Source organism: Mandrillus leucophaeus, unplaced genomic scaffold, assembly GCF_000951045.1.
Source record: "Mandrillus leucophaeus isolate KB7577 unplaced genomic scaffold, Mleu.le_1.0 Scaffold471, whole genome shotgun sequence".
In the NCBI taxonomy this organism is placed as follows: Eukaryota; Metazoa; Chordata; class Mammalia; order Primates; family Cercopithecidae; genus Mandrillus; species Mandrillus leucophaeus.
Window position 1 is genome coordinate 545,973 of NW_012105043.1, and position 14,902 is coordinate 560,874.

General features: G+C 35.2%; 1 pseudogene; it reads left to right on the forward strand.

Moving 5' to 3' along the window:
• The first annotated feature begins 6,828 nt into the window (after window positions 1-6,828).
• Window positions 6,829-12,432, forward strand: LOC105550224 (annotated as a pseudogene).
• Window positions 12,433-14,902: the final 2,470 nt, after the last annotated feature.

Genomic DNA, 14,902 nt, shown 5'->3' on the forward strand with positions numbered 1-14,902 from the left:
ACTTAATTTCATAGCTTTTTTACATTTTAATTATTCAAAACTTAGAATGGTAAAAAGGTATTAAGACTTTTTTGCTATTAATAAATTAGTAAATATTATAGTTTTCAAACTTTTCCTTTTTTGAGAAGGAGTCTCACTCTGTCCCCCAGGCTGGAGTGCAGTAGTACAATCTCAGCTCACTGCAAGCTCCACCTCCCGGTTTCAGGCCATTCTCCTGTCTCAGCCTCCTGAGTAGCTGGGACCACAGGCACCCACCACCACGCCCCACTAATTTTTTTTTTTTTTTGTATTTTTAGTAGAGATGGGGTTTCACCGTGTTAGCCAGGATGGTCTTGATCTCCTGACCTCGTGATCCCCCATCTCTGCCTCCCAAAGTGCTGGGATTACAGGCGTGAGCCACCATACCTGACCCAAACTTTTTCTTTATGTTTATTCTTCCTTATTTAAGGAAAGAGGAAAAAAATAGATCATATCATGTGAGAAATTGAAAAAAAAAAAAAAAAAAACAAAAAAAACCTAAGCCTCTCCCTAAACATGAAAGTTTTCTTCAAAAGATAGAAAACTCTCTTAGAAGTATATTCAAGCAGTCACTGTCAGAGTTGTGTCCACTTCTACCCACTGGTACTTTATACAATACATCTTCTTGAATTCTCTAAAATGATTCTAATTTTATTATTTCTCAGTGTTCTACTTTTGAATCATCAGAGAGCATTTTCATCTAAACTATTTCATGACTGCAAATATTTAGAGAGTAAATTCATTTCCAGTCCATGGATATCAGTTTTCATGCTGAAAATCATCCAAAGCCTGTCCAAGTAAATTTATTTTCCTGTTTTTGACACAAGGTGCCCATCTCTATGAGGAAAGTTGGCTAATGACCAATTTACAGAGTTTATGCTGTGAACAGCCCACACTGCCTTTATATTTTGCCTTTTTCCAAAGGATGGAAGAATCTAAAAAAATAACCCATCATAGAGACAAGTACATTTTATAGAAGAGAGATATACCTCACTGGTATTAAAAATCCTGTCTAAAACCTGTAACTTTGTTCCATCTGGTGAAACAACTTTACATTCTTCTCCACAGGCCAGTGATCACTTTGCTGCGAGCTCAGGAAGGATGTTTCTCACGAATGTGATAAACTTTCTCTTCACTATTGACTTTTCTCTCTCTCCCTTATCTGAAAAGACAGAGAGGCTTCCTTAACCTATACATACACATAAAGGAACATGCACATATGGTTTAAAAGGAGAACTAGGCAATTTGGATGCACCTGAACTACAGACCAATTCAGCATGTCCAATATTCATTCCAAAAATGTCATATTCTCATTATTGCACCAACTTCCCTTTCCAAAAGGCTTTTACTGTTATTAGCATTACCATCTTATCAAACAGAGAGTGAGCACCACAGGGAGGAGGTAGCATGTTTACTGTGTTCACCACTGGAATCCCAGCACTCAGCACAGAACACTGTTGCCTTACACACAGATGATCTTCAACAAAGTATTGAATGGCAGACCAATTTTCTTAGTCACTCAGACTTAAAACCTTCTCAACATAGAAGTTATGGTTAGATAGCAAGACTATTGACCCTACCATCAAAAAGCGTGGTTTCGATTTTAGAGTTTAACATTATATAAATGCTTGACTTCAAACAAACTGCTTACCCTCAATAGAGCTGAAAATTTAGGGCATGGGAGAATGGAGGCAGTCAAGCAACTAAATAGTTCATTAAGAGAATTAATTCATTGAAATATTCAAAAATATTCATTGACTCTAAGATCTATTCTCTTCCTAAATGCTCCACATATAGGCAATAGGTCAATATAGTTTACCTTCAAAATGTTATTTGTATCTATCTGTTTTTCCCTGTTCCTGTTGCTAATCTCCTGAGAGCTGGCTTGTACCACCTCAGGTGTGAATTAACAAATTTTCCGTAGCACAGCAGAACAATTTTCCTTAAGCTTCTTTAGGCATGATGATTTTACAATGCTAGCATGCACAAGAACCTAGGATGCTTGTTATAAAGACCCATTCCCAAGACACATCTCCACAGACTTTGATGTGGCATGCCCAGGATTCTCCAGCTGCAGTAGGTGGTCTGCAGAAGACATCCTGATAAACTTTTTTTTTTTTTTTTTTTTTAGGAGATGGAGTCTCTCTCTGTCACCCAGGCCAGAGTGCAGTAGCGTGATCTTGGCTCACTGCAACCTCCACCTCCTGGGTTTCAAGCGATTTTTTTCTGCCTCAGTCTCATGAGTAGCTGGAATTAGAGGTGTGCACCACCATGTCTGGCTAATTTTTGTATTTGTAGTAGAGGTGAGGTTTCACTATGTTGGCCAGGCTGGTCTCAAACTCCTGATCTCAGGTGATCCACCTGCCTTGGCCTTCCAAAGTGCTAGGATTACAGGCGTGAGCCACCGTGCCGCACTGGACGCTGAGAAGTTTCTTCACTGCGGTGAGCAGTAAATAGGCTTAAAAAGGCATCTTCAAAAATATGAATATTTATAATCGAATTATGTGTATGTACATTATGTGATGAAGTCTCCGTTAAAAATTCCTAAACTACCAAATGTGAAGAGCTTCCAGGTTGGTGAACACATCCCTGTGCTGGGATGCACACATCCTAGGGGCACCGCAACTCCACAGCGACGGAAGCTCCTGAACATGAGACTCTTCCAGACCTCACACCATGTATCTCTTCACCTGACTGCTCATCTGTATCCTTTCCCATTTCCTTCATAAAACTAGTAAGCATTAGCAAATATTGTGTTTTGTGAGTCCTTTCAATAAATTATTGAACTTTGATGGGGGAAAGGTTGTGGGAATTCTTGGCTTTGTAGCCAAGTTGGACAGAAGTGTGGATACCCTAGGAGTTCATTATTTGCTACTCGGGTCTGAAGGGCCCCCTTAAGCCGATAGTTAATGTCAGAATTGAATTATATTATAGAATATCAAATTGACAACCAGAGAGTTGGGAAATGGGTTACTGCAGGGGGGAAAATCCCTATATATTGGGTGTAAGAGGTGTTGTGAATAGAGAAACAGTTTTCCTTTCATTATATTGCCCCCTACTACTAGAATGAGTGCTTCTAGAACACATTCTATGTGGAAGAATAGAAATAAAACATCCAGAACATGTTGGAAAAACGGGAGTCAGCATGTGACAAGGAGAGGGAAAGAGGTTCTGTGAGAGAAATAGCCCACAAGCAATTATTTCTCATGTTCCAAATGACATCTGAAACTCTTGCAAGAGAATCTATTAGGACCGAAAGTGTGTCACTATGCAACAAAGCAGCAGTAACACATAGCACAGGGAATATCCTCTCACAAGCAAAATGCAAAATAAGCTGGCAGCAATATATAAGCTGGTAAGAATATATATTTGATAAGGATCATAGAAACTACAGCAACTTGAATACATTTTTTCAATCACTTACAGATATTTTAAGGGGCCACATCCTATAGAATCCCAGTTTTTCAGTTATAGTAATCAAAGGAGCAAAATATTAACGAGTGCCTACCTAATATCTGCAGAATGATGGGCCAGGCACCATGGAGGAAGAAGAACCAAACAATCTGCTTTGCAGGAGTTTACTATCTAAGGAAAAATTTAGAAAAGTGAGAATGTTTAAAAAATATAAGAGCACACTTAATGGTAAGCAACATACCAACACACAGCACTGTGTTGTGACATACAAAAGCATTTGATTGAATGAAGGATTGATTGAAGTGATTCTTGGTCATTAGCTCACTCTCTCCTCTTCCCACATGAACCCTTGGATACTGATTCATTGTGGTTTACTTAATTTTTAAAATGTAGAGTATGTAAGATTACTCACGCTTTTCCATTCATCATACTTTCATCATCAATATGTTAACAACTCTTTTATCTCATTTTATCTTTATTTTAGTATATTGCCCCTTTTATAGTTCTCCCTCCTTTTCACCCTTCCAACCTTCCATCTAAGTGGTTATTTAACTACATTGGTTCCTTGAAAATTAGAGTGTATTTTATATGTGCTTTTAATTTGCATAAATGATAGCGGTAGTATCTTGTTTCTTGCTATTTTCATTCTTGCTAGTGTTTTTGAGATTAGATTATTCCATGCTGTCAAATGTAAATCTAGCTCATTGTTGCTAATGGTTCGTAGTATGCCAACATTCTGACATATACATACACCTCCTTTTACTTGGTCATTCCATCAGGTTTCCTGCTATCATAAGCAACGCTGCTGTGAAAATCCTCCACAAAGTCCTATGATTTTTCATGAGCTGAGTTGTAGCATCAAGCTATGCTTATTTTACTAGGTAATTTCAGCTTCTCTCCAGCATCACTGTAGTATTTTAGATTCCCACTAGCTGTGTGTATGGATCCCCCTTCCTTTCGACATATTTTCCTGCCTTCTAACTTCTGCTAATTTGGTGATTATAAAGTAATATTTTATAGTTTTAATTTTAATTTTTATTTATGTACTTAGCAGTGAGTTTGAGAATCAGTTTACATATGTATTACCATTCACATGAATTTCCATTCAACTACTGTACTCAGTTTTATAAATTTTCAGTCCTTTTATTTGGTGAATAGCATGTGTTTTTTAATGTATTTTAAATATTAAACAGTTCTCACTCTTGTAAATTCCATGTTAAAGCTTCCTATAATATGTTTTATTGGATATAAAACTCTTCTTTCGATTCAGTCAAATTCCCTAATGAAGTTTCTGTTTATTTTTGTTATTTTGTTTCTTTATTGTTATTTTTATGCCTGTGCTTTTATGGATTTTTTTTAAAAAGATATCCTTTTCTAGCTCAAAATAGAATATGCCATTCTCCTACATTCCTTTTCTCCTCTTCCTCTTCTTTCTTTAATACCCAGATTTGTCAAATGTTTGTTTTGCCAAGAAAGGCAATTAAAAATTCAACTTCATCACTGACTGTCATCATTATATAAAATAAATGAATATTTTAACACCATATTACATGGAGAAAATTTCATAATAATGATAGTCACTTACAGGTGAATAAATTTTATACTTCAAAAAACTTTCCATATCTGATATTTTTCTTCTCAGTTCACACACACTAGTTTATGAACCAATAATTGGGACCCACTGAATTAGGACATTCTCCACCTTAGAGCAGAGATGTGGGTGAAGGGACCCTGCCTAAGAATGAATGGAAGCCAAACAACTTTGATCAAGTGGATGTCTGGTGCTCTGCCAGGGGTTGGCTCAAAGTAATCTCCAGGTAGCCACTGATGTGCTTTCTGACACTACAAATTAGATCTGTCTCTTCTTGGGTTGTATACACATGGAATCATAGTCTCTTTACTCTGTGGTGTCTGGGCTTTTCTGCACAAAATATTTTTGAGAGTCATCTATGTTTTTAGTGTATCAGTAATTTATTGTTTTTATTGTTGAGTAGTATACCACTGAATGAATATACCACACGGAATTTATCCATTCACCTGTTGATGAACATTTGGGCTGCTTCCACGTTTTGGGCCATTATACACAAGGCTACTGTGAGCAGTTTATACAAGTCTTTGTATAGACTTAGGTTTTCATTTCTCTTGGGTAAATAGAAGTTGACTTTCTGTGTTATATCATAAGGGTATGTCTTACCTTTTCTTGTACCTTCTTTGTTGAGTGACACTGAATATTTATAGTTCTTGTTATTTGGGGAAATATTTTGCTAACCATTATTTTTCACTGTTATTTAGTGATTTTGATTTTGTAAGTTGATTTTGTACCAGCAAATGGACAGACTATTTCATTAGTTATAATAATTTATTAGCAAGTTTGCTTTTGTGTTATGCCTAGGAGTTACAGACATAGACTATTAGTACCACGTGGTGCAGATATAATTGAGGGAAAACTCACAATCTTGTGAACTCCCATTATTCCCTAGCTTAGGCAGTGCAAATTTGGATTGCATGGGCCATGACCAGTGTTCCAATAGAAAAAGACCTTGCTCCCTGCAACACTCTACACATTGATAGAGACAAAAGACAAGGAACCATTATCACTACATTTAAAAGGAAGCTCTGATAGAGGCAGTCATGTTTTTAGAAAGGGGGCCTCTGAAAATCAGCAACTGGATCTGCATTGAGTCTCTTCCTGCATTGAGCTGGCTCGGACCTGCTCAGTCAGTTCTCAAAAGGTCAGCTATGCAAACTGCCTCCACAGAGAAAAAAAAACACGTATGCAGACTCACCCAGATGTGTACTCCCCAGTTTGCTATGAAGCTAACCTGGAAATAACAGTAATTTTAATTCTTTCTCTCTGTTCTTTCATACCTACTACTTGTTTTTCTTGTCTTATGTTTGCCAGTTCCAAACATATATGCAACATAGCAGTGCTATCATATATACACATTATTTCTAAACTTAACAAAAATGCATATAAATATACCGTATTACATATTTATTCTACCTTTTTTGGTAATATTTTTTTATATCAGGCTAAGAAAGTTTCCTACCAACCCTACCTTACTAAGAATGTCTTCTGGTATATTTACTGAAATAATTATGAGATTCTATTTCCAAAGGGCCATGAACTATCTTGTACATGTGTGAAAATATTCTTTGGTTCCTGGTACAAACTCTATTTGATCATGATATACTTTAAATAAGCAATTAAATATATATAAAAGAAGTAAAGAGAAATAAAGTCTTAGATTTGTTAAGCTCAACACTTTTAAAGGATTCTCACATTTTTGTTTACATGTGAAGTCAGCCTATATTTTTGTATACTTGAACTACCATTTTCTGGTTTAAAGACCAGGGTTAGTGAAGGATTAAGTAAAATATAACCATTGTCTCATTGCTGTTTTAAAACAAGTAGACAGATACCAAAAAAAAAAAAAAAAATCTACCTAAAAAGGCTTCTCTGAGAAATAGAACCAAATTAGAAGACAGTGAAGAACAGGTTAGCTTAACATGTCAAATCTTATTACAAGAAAAAAAGGAGAGAAAATCTAGCTTTTATATAAGCTCAATTTAAATAACAATAGTTATAGTAATAATACAATCCTTCTACACTCTTGGAAGAAAACCAACTGTTGTAAAACATATATCAAAGAAAGGACTGCACAGGCACAAAGATAGCCTAGGCTCCCTAACTTATTCCCATATTACAGTGACCTGATAATAGAAAAACTTGGAAGTATTGGCCTAATATTTTCCGAAGGTCGTTGGAGCATCCCAAAGTAGGTTATTAGAGAAAAACTTGATAGAATGAAAAGAGAGAATAATGTAAACATGTTTCTTCTAAATTTTATCTAAAAATTTAAATATTAACCTACATATTTTAAGACATCTTAAGTATTATACTATATGATAATTGATCCCTCCACTGACTCTAATCAGAGTCAGTGAAGGATACAAACCAGGTAATTGTATAGTGTTGCCTTAGCTGTTCCACCAACTAATTGGCCTCCTTGCTTGGAAAAGAAAAAAGAGTCTGTGAAGTGAGTGGTGATGGAAGAAATCCAGACAACCTGAAGCTCAGGCTGTTCTTTCTGCTTTTTTTAAAACCCAGGAGGGTTGGCCCTACCTAGAGGCAGCAGGAGAAGAAGTCAAAACTTATACCAGTTTCACTGAGAGCTGTCCAGTTTTCCTTTTCTACTTCGTGTTTTGGATTAACTTATTTGTGATCATAAGTTTCTGTGCCTTGAAAATTTCACAGTACTCCCTTTTCAACTGCTGATCCATTGCCTTTCTGTGGGAAAAAAGAGAAATGAGGAAGCAGGTTTTTAGCTAACATTTAAATTTTCTCTAGTAGTTATTAGAATATTCAAGTAATGTCATTATTCTCATGCAAAATTTGTGCTTTCATAAATAAATCCTTCAAGATTTTCAAGTTGAGGGAAAGTTAGTGATTATAGCCTCATGGTTCTTGTTCTTTATTATAACTGTGCTAAATCCTCTATCTATATGCATTTTGTAGTATTTACATCTTCTGTCTTTACCCTTGATCAGGTTTACTAGAAGTTGTGTGTCTTATTTTACTCAAATAACTGAGTTTTGTTTTATTTAGCCTCTCTACTGGATTTTTGTTATTCTTTGTTTTTAAAATTTGTACCTATGTAATCATTATTTCTGTCCTTATACATTTGGCTCTGATTAATTTTTTTCTAGCTTCGTGATTTGAATATTAATCCCATTTATTTTTTGTTCTGCTTGTTTTGTGTTGTATTTAAATCTATACATGTCTCTTTAAGTAAAACCAGACATTTATCCTGCAAGTATTGGCCTATAGTCAAATAGTATGTGCATTAGCTCTAAGAATTCCATAATTTCTTTTATGATTTTTAAATAAAAGCCATTTAGCAAAATGTTACTTAGTATTCAGCCATATGGGATGGTTTTAGCTTTTCCTTGGACTTATTTCTAATTGTATTGCATTTTAATGTGAGTCTATATGGTATTAAATAATTTGATTATACTGAGGCCTTTCTCTGTGACCAGTATCTGGTCCATTTGCGTAACTGTTCTTTGTCCATAAAAAGAATTTCTATCTTCTGTTTGAGTCTACAAACTTCTATGTATCTATTCATTTAAGCTCAATAATTATGTATATTTTTAATCTGCTTGATTTAACTGTTTCTGAGGTTTGTGTGTTAAATTCCCCTGTTAGAATTGTTGATTTATCTATTTTTCTCCATAGTCACAGGTTATTGTTCTGAATACATAGTACTAGGTATGTAAATGTTCATGATTATTATGCCTATTATTCCTATTACAAGTGCCCTCATTGTCCTTTATGATTCCTTTTGGCCTTAAATTCAATATTAAAACCATTAATCTGACTGTTGGGGGGAGAAGGTTGCATTTACCTACTATATCTTAAGCTATTTTTTTCATTATTACTCTACTTATATTCCTTTGTTTTAGATATCACTTTTAGATAAATATTGCTGTTTTTAATCATACTTAGAAATATCTCTTAATCTTTGAGATAATCTTGAGTTAATAAACATTTATTGTAACACTAATAGCCAGATACGTATTTCTGCATTTTATTTTATATTTACTACTTACTCTCTATTTTTTTTTCATTTCAACTTGCCTCTGATCTTTTCCTTCTCCCTCCCACCATTCATCTCTGTCAGGTTAGTACCATTCCGTAATTTTATCTGTGGATTATTCTTTATTTATTTGTGTTGTAGTCATTTTTTATTTAGAAAATAAACCTTACCAAATTATATGTTCCCACCTTCTGTGTTCATCTTTTTCCTTACTGGATTACTCTATTAGTTTGAAATGGTCTGGGTGGAGATATCATAAATCCAATTGATAATGACTTACTTTTTTTTTTTCTCATCTAAAAAGATGCTTTGCGTTTAAGGGGCTACTGGCAATAACTCATCAGTTTAACAATATCAGGGTCAACATTTCTGCTATTCTCTTTTTGCTTCCTCTTCTTTGCAAAGTGGCTCCCATACCTCTTGACACCACTTCTGTGTTCAATTCTTCCCCTTTTACCAGTTGAAACTTTTTGAGAAGCCCCACAGCAGGCATATGCTTATATCTCATTAGCCAGGACTCCCTTGTATATCCTCCTCTAGCTACAAGAGAAGTGAGTAAAATGAGTATTTGCTTAGCCAAATTCTGTAATATATATAATTTAACGTTAACAAGAAGGAAGAAAGAGATATGTTTAGCCAACCAAAATGTCTTCCACAGGTACTTCCTCCAATGTCTAACTACAATGTGCCTACATCTGGGATTGCTTGGTGGCTCTTAATGAACACTTTCAAGAACCTCTTAAACCTTTCTGTGATTCACGGAAGTGTTAAGGCATTATTTCTCTCCTTTCATCTACTTTTTCTTCATCTGTGCCTTTTTAAGGCAGATACTGACACATTAATTTCACTCTCTGTATCTTTTAACTGTTCTCAGTTTTCCAAATCCTTATTTCTTACCCTTGTCTTCCAGGAGAGTCCCCTGACAAGATAATCCCACTTGCTGCACCACATTTCAGCTGTATTAATTCTGTGATTCAGTTCATCCACTGACTGATGGTGATAATTACGGGTTTTACACCCATTATCTTCTAAGGGTTCTTCTTCATGAATTCTTGTTACTGTTTCTTTTTACCATTAGCCTCAGTTATCTCTCTGAGAATATCTTGGGTTTTCTTGTTGTTGTTGTTTTTACTTTATCTCTTTAAAGCAGTTTTAGGTTCCTAAGAAATTAAGAGGAAGGTTCAGAGACTTCCCATGTGCTCCTTCCCCCGACACACACATCATTCCTCACCAGAGTGGTATATGTGTTAAAATTGATGACTTGCATTGATAAATTATTATCAACTAGGGTTCAGAGTTTACATGAGAGTCCACTCTTGATGTAGATTCTGTGGGTCTGGACAAATACATACTGATGTGTATTCCTCAATGTAGTATCATACACAGTAATTTCATTGCCCTAAAATTCTTCTGTGTGTTACCTATTCAACCCTCCCTCCAGTCCCTGGCAACCAATGATCTTTTTACCGTTTCCATAGTTTCACCTTTTTCAGAAGTTTTACCTGTTCCATACAGTGGAATAATGCAGTATGTAGCCTTTTCTCATTGGTTCCCTCCACTCAACATTTAATGGTTTCCTTATGTCTTTTTATGACTTTATGGCTCCTTTTCTTTGGTGGTGAATATATTCCATTGTCTGGACGTGCCACAGTTTGTTTATCTATTAACTTACTGAAGGACAACTTGTTGCTTCCAAGTTTTGCAATTATAAATAATAAAGCTGCTATAAACATCCACATGAAAGTTTTTGTGTGAACATACTTTCAGGTCATTTGGATAAATACCAAGAAGAGTGAATGATAGATTGTACAAGAAGAGTAGTTTAGCTTTATAAGAAACCGTCAGAATTCATTTCAAAGTGAGTATACCATTTTGTATTCCCACCAGCAATAAATGAGATTTTCTGTTGTTCCACATCCTTGCCAGCATCTGGTGTTGCCAGTGTTCTGGATTTTTGCCATTCTAATAGATATGTAGTGGTATCTCATTGTTGTTTCTATTTGCATTTCCCTGATGGCATATGATGTGAAGCATCTTTTCTATGCTTATTGACATCTGATATCTTCTTTGGTGAGGTATCTGTTAAGGTCTTTTGACCATTTTTTAATTAACAAATGTGACTGTACTGCCTCTAATCCTGATTTCTGTACTCTCAACTGGTGATGTTGGTTTCTTTTCTCATCCTAGTTCCTTTATCTATACAAATAGTGTGCTACCTCTTTTTTAATATTGTAAAACTGAAAGATAGTATGTGCATAAGCATCTGCTATGTAGAAGGAAATAGATACTAGTTTCCCCTTCTTCCATCCAATCAAAATCCTGCCCCAATCAAATATTATTTCTTCACTGAAGCCTTTTTCTATTATTGGAATCTTTACTCTCTTCTTCTAATTAAGAAATCTTAGATATTTCGGAACTCATTTTTATCAAATAAAAATATGCTACAACTTTAAATCATCTTAGAAATCTGTTAGGCTTCACTTATTTTAGTAACATGCATGATCACTGACTAGGTCAAAAGCAGAGTAGAAATAGAACCCAAGTATTAACTCAGTCCACTACACTATGCATAATTCAATAATAAATTGCATTCTTTCTTTTGAAAAGACTGCTGCTTAATGTCATTTGTGTTGCCTCCACAACCAAGCTATAAATTCATCAGGATGCAGTATCCGTGGCCGGAGGCCTCTCAGGACAGATCAGACATTTTGTAATGATGCCTGAAATAAACACTCACCACCTCGATGAGCCACAGGTTCAACTCCTGGCAGAGATGTGTATCCTTATTGATGAGAATGACAATAAAATTGGGGCTGAGACCAAGAAGAATTGTCACCTGAATGAGAACATCGAGAAAGGATTATTGCATCGCGCTTTTAGTGTCTTCTTCTTCAACACTGAAAATAAACTTCTGCTACAGCAAAGGTCAGATGCTGAGATTACCTTTCCAGGTTGTTTTACTAATACTTGTTGTAGTCATCCATTAAGTAATCCAGGTGAGCTTGAGGAAGATGACGCCCTTGGAGTGCAGCGAGCAGCACAGAGGCGGCTGAAAGCTGAGCTAGAATTCCCTTGGAAGAGGTTCCTTCAGAAGAACTTAATTATTTAACACGAATTCACTACAAAGCTCAGTCGGATGGTATCTGAGGTGAACGTGAAATGGATTACATTTTGTTTATGAGGAAGAATGTAACTCTGAATCCAGATTCCAATGAGATTAAAAGCTATTGTCACGTGTCAAAGGAAGAAATAAAAGAACTTCTGAAAAAAAGCAGCCAATGGTGAAATTAAGATAACGTCATGGTTTCAAATTATTGCAGAGGCTTTTCTCTTTAAATGGTGGGATAAATTAAATCATTCAAATCAGTTTGTTGACCATGAGGAAATATACAGAATGTGAATACCTAGGTGAATGATTACTGAAAAATTTCTCTACTTAACAAACTTACAATGACTTTTTTCATTTAAATTTAGTTCTCTATCATCAATGTATTACATACGCTGATACTTTACAACTTGTGTGTAAAAAAATAACTTATAACTTTGTATAACACCCCCGTATATGTGTTCTGTTTCCAAACGACATTTGTGAGAGATTATTGTAAAATAAGAGAGAGCAAATAAAAATGTAACCTGTGCAACACATGCTTATGGAAAATTTGAACAAATGAGTGAAGCCCTGTGTTTTTAGTAAGCTGTAATAAACATTTCCGGAGCACTCGCAGAGCACTTTTTATTTGCCAGGTGCTTTAAGTATCATTAAATTTTCAGAGTTCAGAAAAATGTGCAAAGGAAAATATTGCTTAGCTCCTTCAAAACAGTCCTAATTAACTTTCATATTAACAGATTAAACTACCAGAGCAGGTTCAAGGAAAATTAAATGATATGAACCCTAATTTGTATCATTCTAAGTTGATTGTGTGGTTTATTCATTCTGGAAATACGTTGATACTTAAAGTCAGCCATTGCTTTTGATAAGTGATATTGATTAGGTTAAATCTTCTTTTAAATAGTATTTGCCAATTAGCAAAGTCTGTGTTTTCAGAATTACAGTGGGCACAGAGGTGTTCATAAAATGGGAATGGAGTCCCACTCAACAAGAGTTGCTTAACCTTGACAATGTTAACATTTGGGCTGGATAAAATCCTTGTGTGTGGGGGTCCATCCTGTGCATTCTAGGATGGTGAGCAGCATCCCCGGACTGCACACTGAATGCTGTTAGCATCCCTCTCCCATGACACCCACAATTATACCAGATGTTGCCAGATGCCCCTGGGGGACACGGTCAACCTCCAACTGAGAACCACTCTTCTACAGAGTCAGGCAATATTGTAGAGAGAAAAAAATAACAATGACAAAGGCCAGTGTTCATGTTCAATGGATTGAGATTATGGAATGTGTATATTAATGTTAAAAATTATATCTTGATCAATGTACTTTTATAAACTTGCCATAGATATCTCAAATTTGAAATCTCACCACAGCTTTATTATTCTTAAATGCTGTATGATAATAAAAAAATAAAAATTTATTTCTTACAAAGTTAAAAAATTCATCAGGATATTCATTCATTCATTCATTCACTCATTGACTATTTTATCTATCAATTAGTTATTGATCATGAACATAAACCAGGCATTATTCTGAATGAATATACAAGAATGAAAAACAAACAAAGCAAGTATCAAGTTTTATACATATCCATTTATAGCATGAATCACATACTGAGCACATTATTACTCAATCCTTACTTGTTTGATTGACCTTAACAGACAATTGCATATAGCGATAACTAAATAAGCAGTATTTTATTATTTGGATTTCAATGTGAAAAAGACAATTAGTTTTTCCTCCAATGTCTAGTACTTTAGTCTCTGCATTAAGATACTTTTCTTTTTCTTTTAGGATAATTTCTCTCCCAAGAGATATCTTCAAGATTTCAGCAACTTCATTGATAAGTTCTTCTCAACAAGACATGTCCAGATGTCTGAATCCCGGGAATTAGATAGCTTGAAATGAAGCTTGGGAGTCTTGATAAATATGAAAAACAGAAAAAGTCACTTAAAGGGGCAAGAATATGTAAAAAGGTTTCCATATCTCATATCATATGAGAAATGTGCTGAAAATGATAAATATTTTCACTAAAACTGATTATAATTCAAGATGCTATTAGGGAAACAGATTTAATTGTGTTTGTCTTAGACAAATTAGTTTTGGTTAAATGAATCTCTGGTGGATTGGACCAGGAGAGGTAGTACGAAGCTTCTTTATTGTAAGGACCTCAATGAACTTCAGATATTTGGAAAACTGAGGTGGCAGAAAAATCTGGTATTTGCGTCCTGCACAGGTGAAGAGTGCCTGGTAAAAGAAGTACCTGTGTACTTTCTAAGAGCAGGACAATCTGCTGAATCATGAAAATCCTAAAGACAATTTTTTTCTTTTTTAATCCCGAGGTGGAAAAAGGGAGACGGAGCTGTACAATAGAAAGATTCCAAGATTGAAAACATAGGCACAGGTGTGCACCCATTGTGTAGCAGGTATCTCCAGAGACTATCTAAATTCTGGTTCTACTTTTGGAAATTAATGTCTTCACCTGTAAATTGTGGCATCTGGCTCATAATAGAGGCTTAGTAGCCGTAGCTACTACTACCATCACCTTCATCATTACCACCACCAACAAAAAAGATGAAAGAGACTACAGTGAAACTATTTAGAATAGTGGCTACATGATTAAAAGTTATCTTGCACAGGTAAAGAGGTATGTATCATTGCTTGCGTAAGATTTTTTTTAAAGTTATCAATTATCAAAGCCAGAATTCTCAAAGTCCAAGGTCCATACACTGGATGCAATGTTGTGCATCTTTTCCTGC